This window comes from Oryctolagus cuniculus, chromosome 10, assembly GCF_051225735.1.
Source record: "Oryctolagus cuniculus isolate XC-2025 breed Fujian yellow rabbit chromosome 10, ASM5122573v1, whole genome shotgun sequence".
Lineage (NCBI taxonomy): Eukaryota > Metazoa > Chordata > Mammalia > Lagomorpha > Leporidae > Oryctolagus > Oryctolagus cuniculus.
In genome coordinates this window covers 50,279,709-50,292,010 of record NC_142876.1, presented here as the reverse complement: position 1 = coordinate 50,292,010, position 12,302 = coordinate 50,279,709, and the positions used below count along the sequence as shown (strand labels likewise).

General features: G+C 39.1%; 1 pseudogene; it reads left to right on the top strand.

Moving 5' to 3' along the window:
- Window positions 1-5,716: 5,716 nt before the first annotated feature.
- Window positions 5,717-6,494, top strand: LOC100343899 (zinc finger protein 330 pseudogene; annotated as a pseudogene).
- Window positions 6,495-12,302: the final 5,808 nt, after the last annotated feature.

The following is a 12,302-nucleotide window of genomic DNA, read 5'->3' as shown; positions in this document are numbered from 1 at the left end:
TCCATTCCATCCTAAGATCAAAGAAGACAGCCCAGATTCAGACTGAAAACATCTGTCACACACTTTGTAGAAATGTCTGAGCATCCAACAGATGGATGAAAAACATTCTGGGGCTTATCAGTGTGTGCAGTGACCAAATACAAATTAAAATATGTGAACAGTGTATGTTTCTCAAAAAAATGTTACTTGATAGTAGTAGAGAAAAACAGACATATTCATTATTATCCATAATAGCAACTTTCTTAACTCTCTTATTGTGGAAGTCTGTGAAGTTATGAAAAATACTCACTTTGCATGTAGAAAAGTTGAGTATGTGAAAGATTGTATTCAAAATGTTACATAGCAGTGAGATTTTTCATTATATTGATTTTTTGGACATATTCCTCAAAGTAAACTTTATATCTAAATATCAGTATAATTAAGCTAATAATTTTCCTAGTATAGGTGCCTAATTGCTATAATGATATCAGATGAATTACAGTGAATAAAAACAGAGCAAAAAATATTAAATGGCACAGGTGTCTGGTTTGCTTAAGGATCAAATCCTACAGGTATGTGTGTTTTATATTTTGCACTGCCTTTCAATATGATGCAATCAGTTGAGTCATTTAGCATGCATAGCTAGAAGGAAATTTAGATCATCCAATTTAATCTCTCATTTTAGAGTTGAGAAAACTGACACCCAGAGAGGTTGTTATTTGCTTAAGGTAACTGAGCTAATTAGCAACTCCCCTAGCAATAGAAACATCTTCTACAATACCCAGCTCATCAGGAAGCATTTCTAATTATATAAACCTTTGAATAATTTGAATAAAAGGCCTACGGACAAAGCAAACTTGTAAAAAAAATCTCCAAATTTCTAACTCTTACATCCAAGACATCAGAAATATCCTTTTCTAAAATTGTTTTAGATGCATTAACATTGGCATTTGCTTTGGGTATTAACTGAGCACTCCCTACCCACCTTTCATGTAAAATATCATCAGAAGGTCCTATACTGTGCACTTTATGGTTTATCTGTTTATACAAATTAGCAAGTCTCCAAATTCATGTATCGTAGTACCTTTTTCATTTTACTTTGTAAGCTTCTGGCTTATAACCACACACAAGCAATCTGTGCACCATCAATTTTCCCTTTTATGCACTCAACTAGTGAGCTGAGCATCTTCTTACTAGCACTTGTATAATTCCAATTCATTATTTATAAAATTATTTTCTTTTTTTTTTCTTTATTTTTTGACAGGCAGAGTTAGATAGTGAGAGAGAGAGAGAGAAACAGAGAGAAAGGTCTTCCTTTTTCCGTTGGTTCACCCCCCAGTGGCCGCTACAGCCAGCGCGTTGTGGCCGGCGCACTGTGCCGATCCGAAGCCAGGAGCCAGGTGCTTCCTCCTGGTCTCCCGTGCGGGTGCAGGGCCCGAGGACCTGGGCCATCCTCCACTGCACTCCCAGGCCACAGCAGAGAGCTGGAATGGAAGGGGAGCAACAGGGACAGAACCAGCACCCCAACCGGGACTAGAACCCAGGGTGCTGGCTCTGCAGGCGGGGGATTAGCCTAGTGTGCTGGGGGGTGCTGGCCAAAATTATTTTATTAATATTATTTCTCCATTAGATATCACATTCATTCAAGAAAATCAAAAATTCATTTATACTTTGCAGAGATTGTTGGCATATAACTGGGTATCAATGAGTATTTTTGTAGTGGAATATCAAATAATTTTTAATTCATATCAGGGAAAAGATATAGAAATAGTAAAGCCATAATATGCCACTAATAGAATGGCTATAGCATTTTCCATTGGCAGAGGTTACATATTTTGAAATACCACATTTTTCCACTAAGTGTTATCAAAACTATTTTAAAGACATGGGAATGATTTAGACAATTAAATTTAATCCTTTAATAGTGTTTGACTGAATCTAAGTCCACCTTGCTTAAACCAATATTTTTTTTTGACAGGCAGAGTGGACAGTGAGAGAGAGAGACAGAGAGAAAGGCCTTCCTTTGCCCTTGGTTCACCCTCCAATGGCCACCGCGGCCGGCGCGCTGTGGCCGGTGCACCGCGCCTATCCGAAGGCAGGAGCCAGGTACTTATCCTGGTCTCCCATGGGGTGCAGGGCCCAAGCACTTGGGCCATCCTCTATTGCACTCCCTGGCCACAGCAGAGAGCTGGCCTGGAAGAGGGGCAACTGGGACAGAATCTGGCGCCCCAACCGGGACTAGAACCTGGTGTGCCGGTAGCGCAAGGCGGAGGATTAGCCTAGTGAGCCGTGGCGCCGGCCCCAGTATGTTTCTATCAGCTTTGATTTTCACTGATCAGATTTAAGAATTCAGATACTTGTAATTAAATATGTACATTTCTATGGACACATCCCTTTATTGCTCTAATTTTTGTGTTCCAAAGAATTGTCATGGTATTAATTGTATATTCATTAGATGAAGGAGATTGAGTGAGGAGATTTCCATGTCCAGTGAATGTCAGAAAAAGTGAGTACATCAGGCAGGGGCAGAGATTAAGAACAACATCTAAGATAGTGCCTGCTTTCCATATTGCACTGCCTTGTTAGAGTCCTGGGTCCTCTACTTCCAAATCAGCTTCTTGCAAATGGGATGCAGAAAATGTTGTCTCTATACTTGGGTCTGCCACCCAAGTGGAAGACCCAGACTGAGTTCCAGGATCCTGGCTTCAGTCACACAGTACTGGTTGTCGCAGACAGTTGGGGAGTGAACCAGTAGATGGAAGATCTCTTTTGGGTGTATCTCTATCCTTATTCCTTTCAAATAAAAAGAAAATGAATAAATACACACTTAATAATAGATGATTCTCTACCTGAAAAACTATGAATGGAGAGGTATGAAGGATATATCACATGTGTTATTATATAATGTATCATATTGCTGGAACCTTATCAAAAAACTACCCATGTTAACAAGGAATTTATTGAGGAAGGGAACTACCTAATCTGGTAGACCTGGCATTGTAATTAGGAAGAATCCCATGACAAAACTAGCACTGAGTAGTCCTATCTTTCAGAGAGAATACAGGCACAGGAAGTGATGTGATAGGTTAGACTTAGATTGTTGTCTGCTTTCATTTGATGCCCTGAACCTCCACTCCCATCATATCCTCCATGCTATAGGGTCAAACTTCTCTTCTTTGTCCAGGTCAGCGTCATCCTCTGACCCATGTAAGCCTCTGAAATGTGAAAAAGTTCTTTGTGTCACTTGTGAGAAAAACCATATCTGATAATGTCTCCTTTTTCTTCCAGGAGATCAGCAATGTTCCAGAAAAAGACTGTTCCATCAGTCGATTCTGGAACAAAGAGGACATGGATAAAACTTCAATTTTTTTTGTTGTTTGTTTTTTTTCCTTTTTTTATTTTTTAAACTTTTATTTAATGAATATAAATTTCCAAAGTACAGAATATGGATTACAATGGCTTCCCCCCATAATGTCCCTCCCACCCGCAACCCTCCCCTTTCCCACTCCCTCTCCCCTTCCATTCACATCAAGATTCATTTTCATTTCTCTTTATATACAGAAGATCAGTTTAGCATACATTAAGTAAAGATTTCAACAGTTTGCTGCCACACAGAAACATAAAGTGAAAAATACTGTTTGAGTACTAGTTATAGCATTAAATCTCAATGTACAGCACACTAAGGGCAAAGATCCTACATGAGGAGTAAGTGCACAGTGACTCCTGTTGTTGACTTAACATATTGACACTCTTGTTTATGGCATCAGTAATCACCCTAGGCTCTTGTCATGAGTCGCCAAGGCTATGGAAGCCCCCTGAGTTCACTGACTCTGATAATTTTTAGACAAGGCCATGGTCAAAGTGGAAGTTCTCTCCTCCCTTCAGAGACAGGTACCTCCTTCTTTGATGACCCGTTCTTTCCACTGGGATCTCACTCGTGGAGATCTTTCATGTAGGTTTTTTTTTTTTTTTTTTTTTTTTCCCCCAGAGTGTCTTGGCTTTCCATGCCTGAAATACTCTCATGGGCTTTTCAGCCAGATCCAAATGCCTTAAGGGCTGATTCTGAGGCCAGAGTGCTGTTTAGGACATCTGCCATTCCATGGGTCTGCTGTGTATCTCACTTCCCATGTTGGATCATTCTCTCCCTTTTTTATTCTATGGGCTAGTATTTGCAGACACTAGTCTTGTTTATGTGCTCCCTTTGGCTCTTAGTCCTATCATTATGATCAATTGTGAACAGAAATTGATCACTTGGACTAGTGTGATGGCATTGGTACATGCCACCTTGATGGGATTGAATTGGAATCCCCTGGTATGTTTCTAACTCTACCGTTTTAGGTAAGTCAGCTTGAGCACGTCCCGGATTGCACATCTCTTCCCTCTCTTATTCCCACTCTTATATTTAACAGTGATCACTTTTCAGTTAAGTTTCAGCACTTAAGAAGAATTGTGTATTGATTACAGTATTCAACCAAAAGTATTAAGTAGAACAAACAAACAAAAAACTTCAATTCTTAGAGGCATGGAAATTTATTAAGAAATAGACTTGGGCGGATTAAGCCACTGAGATTTTAAGGTCATTTCATATCATAGTATGTTTAACCACAAGGAACAAACAGACAGAAAGTCAAAGTCTTCAATTACCTCCTAGATATTTGAGAAAAATCGTTCAGAAAAGGAGTGGGACTGAAGACTGTGGAAACTAAAACATCTTTAAGATGAAAGATAGAGATGAATCTGACTGTAAAATACTGAAAGTAGTTAAAATTAAAATTACAGTAAAACTAACAGCCATAGAAAAAGTGTTTTTATATTGGATTTGAATTCTATCTACTAAATCAGAAGGCTAAATAGCCATAAACTCTTGATTTTTGCCTTTGTTCTGAGAAAAACTGTGCATATATTGTTCAGAATGACACTGTTACTGTTGCTGATCTACCTGTCAGTTCTTTAGGCTAAAAGTATTGGAATCATCCTTGACTCTTTTCTCATATTATACATATAATTATTAGGCGCTCCCACTGGCTATAGCTTATTAACATTTTAGAGGTCTTTCAGGTGGTAAAAGAAGGTAAAGGTCATGAATCCATTATCTTCTCAAAATTTCCTCTCCAAACAATACAAAACAGACTCACAGGAACAAAGATCCTACTCAAAAGCCAGCCCTTCACATGACTTGATAATAGTGAATACTGAAACTTGAAAATAACGGAGTAAAGAAAAAGTAAGAATAAAAGCCGAAACTTTTATCCCTCATATTGCTGCCCAGCCCTGTCCAGTTGCAAAACCTTGCAGTGAGAAAAGGTGAACAATGGAAATGAATAGAAACCAAAAGAGGATTGCTATCAAAGTCTAAGAGCTTGAGAAACTATCAGAAATTATATAAAAAAAATCAGATTAGAGCACTATCTACAGAAAAGACATTTCAAATCATGAGTATGTGTAATTATAAGCTCCGAAGCCTGTCCTGTCTGTGGGTGTTAGTGGCTCTTTCTCTGGAGAGTTGCCTCAGGAACTGGATTTACTGTGGTTGCTGGCCAGCCTCACGCCTTTCCCTGTGCCTCGGTTCCCGGGAGCCATCACCACCTCCCCACTACGCGGAGCAAAGTCAGCAGCGCTCATGGGAAGGAGGGAAAAATGCCTAAAAAAAGACTGGTGCAAGGAAAAAGGCCGAAAACTGCCAGGAACGTGAAAAACAACTAAGAGCCTCCAGAAGGACTGTAGATTTAGCTAAACACCCGTGTAATGTTCAATGGAATGTGACAAGTGTCAGAGATGGCAGAATAGAGCATTTGGCTACTTTTGTAATTCTGTACAGAAGTTGCCAATCTGTGCACAGTGTGGGCAAACAAAATGCATGAGGAAATCTGATTGTGTCAGAAAGCATGCTGGTGTGTATGGTACTGGCCTGGCAATGGTGGGTGTAACATGTGACCTCTGTGAAGCTTGGGTGTGCCCTGGTAGGAAATGCCTCAGTACACATGCCCGTGCCTGCCCTCTTACTGATGCTGAGTGTGTTCCTTGTAAACCAGGTGTATTGGATCTTGGAGGCAGAAGAGTCAGTTGCTCTTTTTGCCATAATTTTCTCTGCGAGGATGATCAATTTGAACATCAAGCCATTTGTGTTTCGTGCGATCGACTTGGTCAGCATTCACGTCTCTGTTGTAAGGCTTGTTTCTGTGTGATCATACGAGGAGCAAAGTGTTTAAGCAAGAAAAAGGGAAGCAACCTCCTTGCCCTAAATGTGGACATGAAACTCAGAGACCGAGGATCTCGGCATGTCAACACGCTCCTTGAAATTTGGCAGGCAGGCTGGAGGTGAAGAGGGCGATGGAGCTTCTGGGTAGGAGGCTTTGGGGGAAGAATTTTCATCTGACAAACATAGGGAGAGCGGCTACCATGAGGAGGAGGAGGAGGGTGAGAAGGAAGAAGAGGAAGGTGGAAAGGATTTGGATGCTGAGTCATCAGATTTGTTCACAACTTTGAATTTAGGAAGGACTTAGGCCAGCAGTTAGGCTCACTGAGGAGTAAGAGAGCTAGGAGAGCTTCTTCCCTTGGTGACCTGGTGTGAGGGAAGCAGGAATGTGTGTGTGCTTGACGAGCCATTTGCAGATACTCAGAATGCTGTCATCTGGCCTTGGGCAAAAGACTAGTCACGTTTCCTGGGACAACTTGTAGGACACAGCATTTTTATAGGAATTAATAATCAGGCTTATAGCATAAAAAATAAAGTTTAACTGTAAGATGTGGGGCCGGCACCATGGTGCAGTAGGTTAATCCTCCACCTGTGGAGCCGGCATCCCATATGGGCGCCAGTTCTAGTTCTGGCTGTTCCTCTTCCAGTCCAGCTCTCTGCTGTGACCTGGGAAAGCAGTGGAGGATGGCCCAAGTGCTTGGGCCCTGCACACGCATGTGAGACCAGAAAGAAGCACCTGGCTCCTGGCTTCAGGTCGGCACAACTCTGACCGTTGTGGCCCTTTGGGGAACAAAGACCTTTCTCTCTGTATTTTCCTCTCACTGTCTGTAACTCTACCTCTCAAATAAATAAAATAATAAAAATTTAAAAAGTAAGATGTTAATTGATTCAAGCAAATGAATTGATTCAAGCAAATGAATCGTGAATTAGATTATTACTGGTCTTGGTAATCTAGTAGGCTTACCAATTAGATCCCTATGTACAGGATAAAGGAATAGGTGATATATTTATTTGAAATTAAATTACTGTTTTTATTAAAACACTGCATATAAATTCGCTGTATCTGATTTTGTAAAATGTAGCCATAGAGAAAATAAATTACTGTATTTTTGCTTTTATTTCTGTTCACAAAATGAATATGCCATAATCTAAATTTTCATTAACTATTATGTCATATTAAAAAGTGGGGGTGATAGGGCACATCACAGTCCAGGTATGCAAAGTGAAGAGCTTGAAGGGTAGCAGAGTATAGCTGTAAAAGCACAGGCACAGTTTTTTTTTTTGTTTTTTTTTTTTTTTTTTTTTTTTTTTTACAGGCATAGTGGACAGTGAGAGAGAGAGACAGAGAGAAAGGTCTTCCTTTGCTGTTGGTTCACCCTCCAATGGCCGCCGCGGCCAGTGTGCACTGCGCCTATCCGAAGGCAGGAGCCAGGTGCTTTTCCTGGTCTCCCATGGGGTGCAGGGCCCAAGCACTTGGGCCATCCTCCACTGACTTCCCGGGCCACAGCAGAGAGCTGGCCTGGAAGAGGGGCAACTGGGACAGAATCTGGCACCCCAACTGGGACTAGAACCTGGTGTGCCGGCACCGCAAGGCGGAGGATTAGCCTATTGAGTTTGGCGCTGGCCGGCACAGGCACAATTTTAAACGACTATTTTTGGGCAGACATTTGGAACAATGATTAAGATTTCCCTTCAGTTGTCTATATGCCTCATCAGAGGGCCTGGGTGTGAGTTTCAGCTCTGCTTCAAATTCCATCTTCTTGTGACTGCACACCCTGGAAGGTAGCAGGTGATTGCTGTGTCCTTGCCAATCATGCGAGAGACCAGGATTGAGTTCCTAGCCCCCAGCTCTTACCAGCACCAGCCCTGGTTGTTACGGGCATTTAGGGAGTAAACCAATAGATGAAAGAGCTCTCTCTCTTTGTCTCTGTCTCTCTGCCTTTCAAATAAAAAGAAAGGAAGGAAGGAAGGAAGGAAGGAAGGAAGGAAGGAAGGAAGGAAGGAAGGAAGGAAGGAAGGAAGGAAGGAAGGAATTGTTATGAGGCAATACATGAGCACATTTAAAATATTTAAAAATACTGATAAGAAAAAGTAAAAGGTAAAATATGAAAACAGGGGAATAAGAGCATTAAAGAATGTATAGTTACAAAGGTAAAACAAGAATAAAATATAAAACTTTCCAAATATCCATTTTTTATAAAAGAACTAAGTACACTTCTCATAGAAAAAAATAACAAAACAAAATTAACATCATACACACACAAACACACACACATTTTTTTAGTCCTAAAGGCAGTATCTAACAATGGGAAAAATACAAAGGACATTTTGACTTAAGTCAGAGAAAGTTAAGGCTATTTCTTTAAAGCAAAGTTTTCTTTGCATGGCTGAACAGAAGGAGACAGGAGTAGAAGTCAGGTTGGTCTACTCTATTGGGAGTTTTTATGGATTAGGCATCATAAGCTGGTATGTAGAAGTGCTGGCCAGGCGACTTCTGACTGGTGAGGAAACTGGAACTGGTCCATTATGGTAAGGTTTAGTAAGTTCGAACACATCACCTGATCTTCCCAGTTACTTCTGAAAGAGTTCCAGTTTTCAAGTTGCAGTTTTGCACTGATCTCCTTGATTCTACAGACTGTTTTTTCTCCTCTGTGCATGTCCTGCTTGTGTGATTTGCAATTTTTTCCTCTGTACATCTGCAAAACTGCTCCACATCCTTTTACCAACAAAGCAGAACCAATTCGAACCAATTTAGCAGTAACAGGATTAGCCAAAGAAATTTAACAAGATAAATCAATTAGAGCATAAAAATGTGGGCAAAATAGAAATAAAACAGTTTCTGTTCTCAGTTGATAAGTTAGCAAACTGAGAAGGGCCCAGAGAATCAATGAGAGAACTAACTCAAACAATGAAAGAATTTAGAAAAGCAGCAGGATGCAACATTAACAAACAAAAATCAATAATCTTCATAGATATAAAAATAAATATTGAGAGAATATAACGGCAAAGCAAAATCCCATTTATAGCAGAATCAAAGAAGATGAGAATTTTTAAAAATTTAACAAGAAATGTGTGAAACTTGTATGAGGAAAGCTTAAAATATTCCTGAAAGACATGAAAGTAGACTTGTACAAATGGAAAGAAATCCCCTGTTCTTGGATAGGAAAATTCAGCATTATAAAAATGTTAGTTTCCCAAAGTTAAATTCTAAATTCAGTATAATCCAAAGAAAAATACCAATGAATTATTTTATGGAGTTAGAAAAATTGAAAATAAAGTTCAGATGGGAAGGCCAACAGGTGAGTATAGTCACTAAGAACAGTGAAAATAGAAATCTATAGTAGTTTCTCACATTACTACGTAGGAAAGTTTACTCTAAGTAAAGCCATGATAATTGAAACAGCATGCTACTTATACATCAACAGAGAGTAGACTAGTGGAACACAATAGAACATGTTGAAATTTGATTAATGTTTATAGTCCTTGTCTATAATTTTAAGGAACAAGGGTTTTTCTACTTATTACTCTTTGAATTCTTTATAGTGGAGGGTTAATCTTGTGACTATAAAGTAAATAGAAAGTAAGGCATTGTAAAATTAAAAGAAAAATAAGAAAGGAGGGGGGCTGTGTGAGTGGGGGGGGGAAGGAGTAGATGGGAAGTATCATGCTCTTAAAACTGTATATATAATATACATGAAGTTTGTTCTCTTTATGTAAATTTTTGAAGTAAAAATTTATTAAAAAACTTGGAATGGTTTTGGGATATAATTTTTTTTCAAAATGAAAACAAACAAATATTAGAAGAAAGCAACAATGAATTCCTGCAATGCCAGCATTCTATATGGGCGCCAGTTCCTGTCCTAGCTGCTCCTCTTCCAATCTGGGTCTCTGTTAATGGCCTCTGAAGGAAGTGAAAGAAGATGACCCAGGTGCTTGGGCCCTTGCTGCCCATGTAAGAGACCTGGAAGAAGCTACTGGCTTCTGTGTTCCGATAAGACCAGCTCCAGCCAGCTGTTGCAGCCATTTGCAGAGCGAACCATCAGACGGAATACCTTTCTCTCTGTCTCTCCTTCTCTCTGTCTATAACTCTGCCTCTCAAATAAATAAATTCTAAAAGATCAGTTAACTACATACTCAATTTTTCTTAATTCAACTAATTACTGAATCATTTATTTATTAATACTGTAAACTGAAAATGCTTTGTGGCTAACTGCATCTGATATGCCATGCCATCTTTACAAAGTGAATTTCCTTTAAAAACAAAGTGAGCAAATATGTCAAACCAGATAATTTAGTATTTTATACAACAACTACTGTGAATTCCTGGGAAATAATTAAATAACCTCATTAATAAACTATACTTTGTGTCATATACTAAAATGAGTTACTTTTAAATAAAGTCAAGTGGTTGTGATCATTATCAAGGCATAAATTCTAAGCCTTTCTGATTTATTAAAATGAGAGTATAGGTCATATTTAGGTATATATAACAAATTTTTGTTGAACTTTTAATGTTTACATTATGTAGACAGCCCCAGAAATTGTGTATTTTTAGATTTACTTTATTTTCTGGGCAAAACACAAAGTTTTTTTATTTTCCCCAACAGATATGGAAAGACCATCATTACTTCCACGATCCTATGTGAATTGATCTTGGTTCTGTTACATTTCTGTTTTTTTTGGAAAATATTAATTATTGCTTATGTTATTTATATTACTACACATAAAGGCACATACAATGACCTAGTTTTTTCTTATTTTAATATTTTATTTATATAAGCTGAACAGATTTTATGTGCTTCATATATACAGCTTTAGTAGCATAGTGATACTTCCCTCCATATCCTCCTTTCTGCCCATGCACCCACCCTTCCTGCTCCTTTCTTATTCTTTCACTAATTTTTATAATGACATGCTTTCAGTTTATTTTATAACCACAAGCTTAACTCTCCACCAAACAAATAGTAAATAGAAAAACTATTGTTCTCCAAGAGTATTGACAAGGGCTGTAAACAAAAATCAAATCTCAAAATGACAATTTTGCTCATATACATTACTTTTTTGGGTTCTATATTTTAATTATCAAAAATTAGGGAAAATATATGATATTTATTTTTTAGGGATTGGCTTATTTCACTAAGTGTAATGGTTTCCAGTTGCATCTATTTTGTTACAAAAGATATCCTTTTATAAGGCTAAGTATTATTGCATAGTGTATATATACCACATTTTCTTTACCCAGGCTTAGGGTGATGGACATCTGTGTTGATTTCATATCTTAATTATTATGAATTCAGCTCCAATAAAAATGGAGGGGTACAGATAACATTTTCGTTTGTTTTTTTTGTTTGTTTGTTTGTTTGTTTTTTGACAGGCAGAGTGGACAGTGAGAGAGAGAGACAGAGAGAAAGGTCTTCCTTTTGCCGTTGGTTCACCCTCCAATGGCCGCCGTGGCCAGTGCGCTGCGGCCGGCGCACCGCGCTGATCCAATGGCAGGAGCCAGGTGCCTCTCCTGGTCTCCCATGGGGTGCAGGGCCCAAGCACTTGGCCATCCTCCACTGCACTCCCTGGCCACAGCAGAGAGCTGGCCTGGAAGAGGGGCAACCGGGACAGAATCCGGCGCCCTGACCGGGACTAGAAGCCGGTATGCTGGCGCCGCAAGGCGGAGGATTAGCCTAGTGAGCCGCAGCGCCGGCCACAGATAAAATTTTCATGTCCTGATTTTACTTCCCTTAGGTAAATTCTCAGGAGTGGGATGGCTGGGTCATACAGCAGATCTATTTTCAGGTTTCTGAGGAAATGTTAAATGTCCTCCACAGTGGTTGTACTAGTTTACATCCCACTAACAGGGGATTAGGTTATCTTTTCCCCCACATTCTCATCAGTATTTATTGTTTCTTTTTATTTTTGAGTGATAATCATTCTAACTGGGTTGAGATGAAACTTCATTTGATTTTGATTTGCATTTCCCTGATGGCTAGTGATCCCGAGTGTTTTTTTATGTGTCTCTTAGCCATTTCACTTTTCTCTTTTGAAAAATGTCCATATCTTGACAGGATTGTTTTGTTGTTTTTGTTGTTGAGCTCCTTATTTATCCTGGATATTAATCCTTTATCACTTAACATAG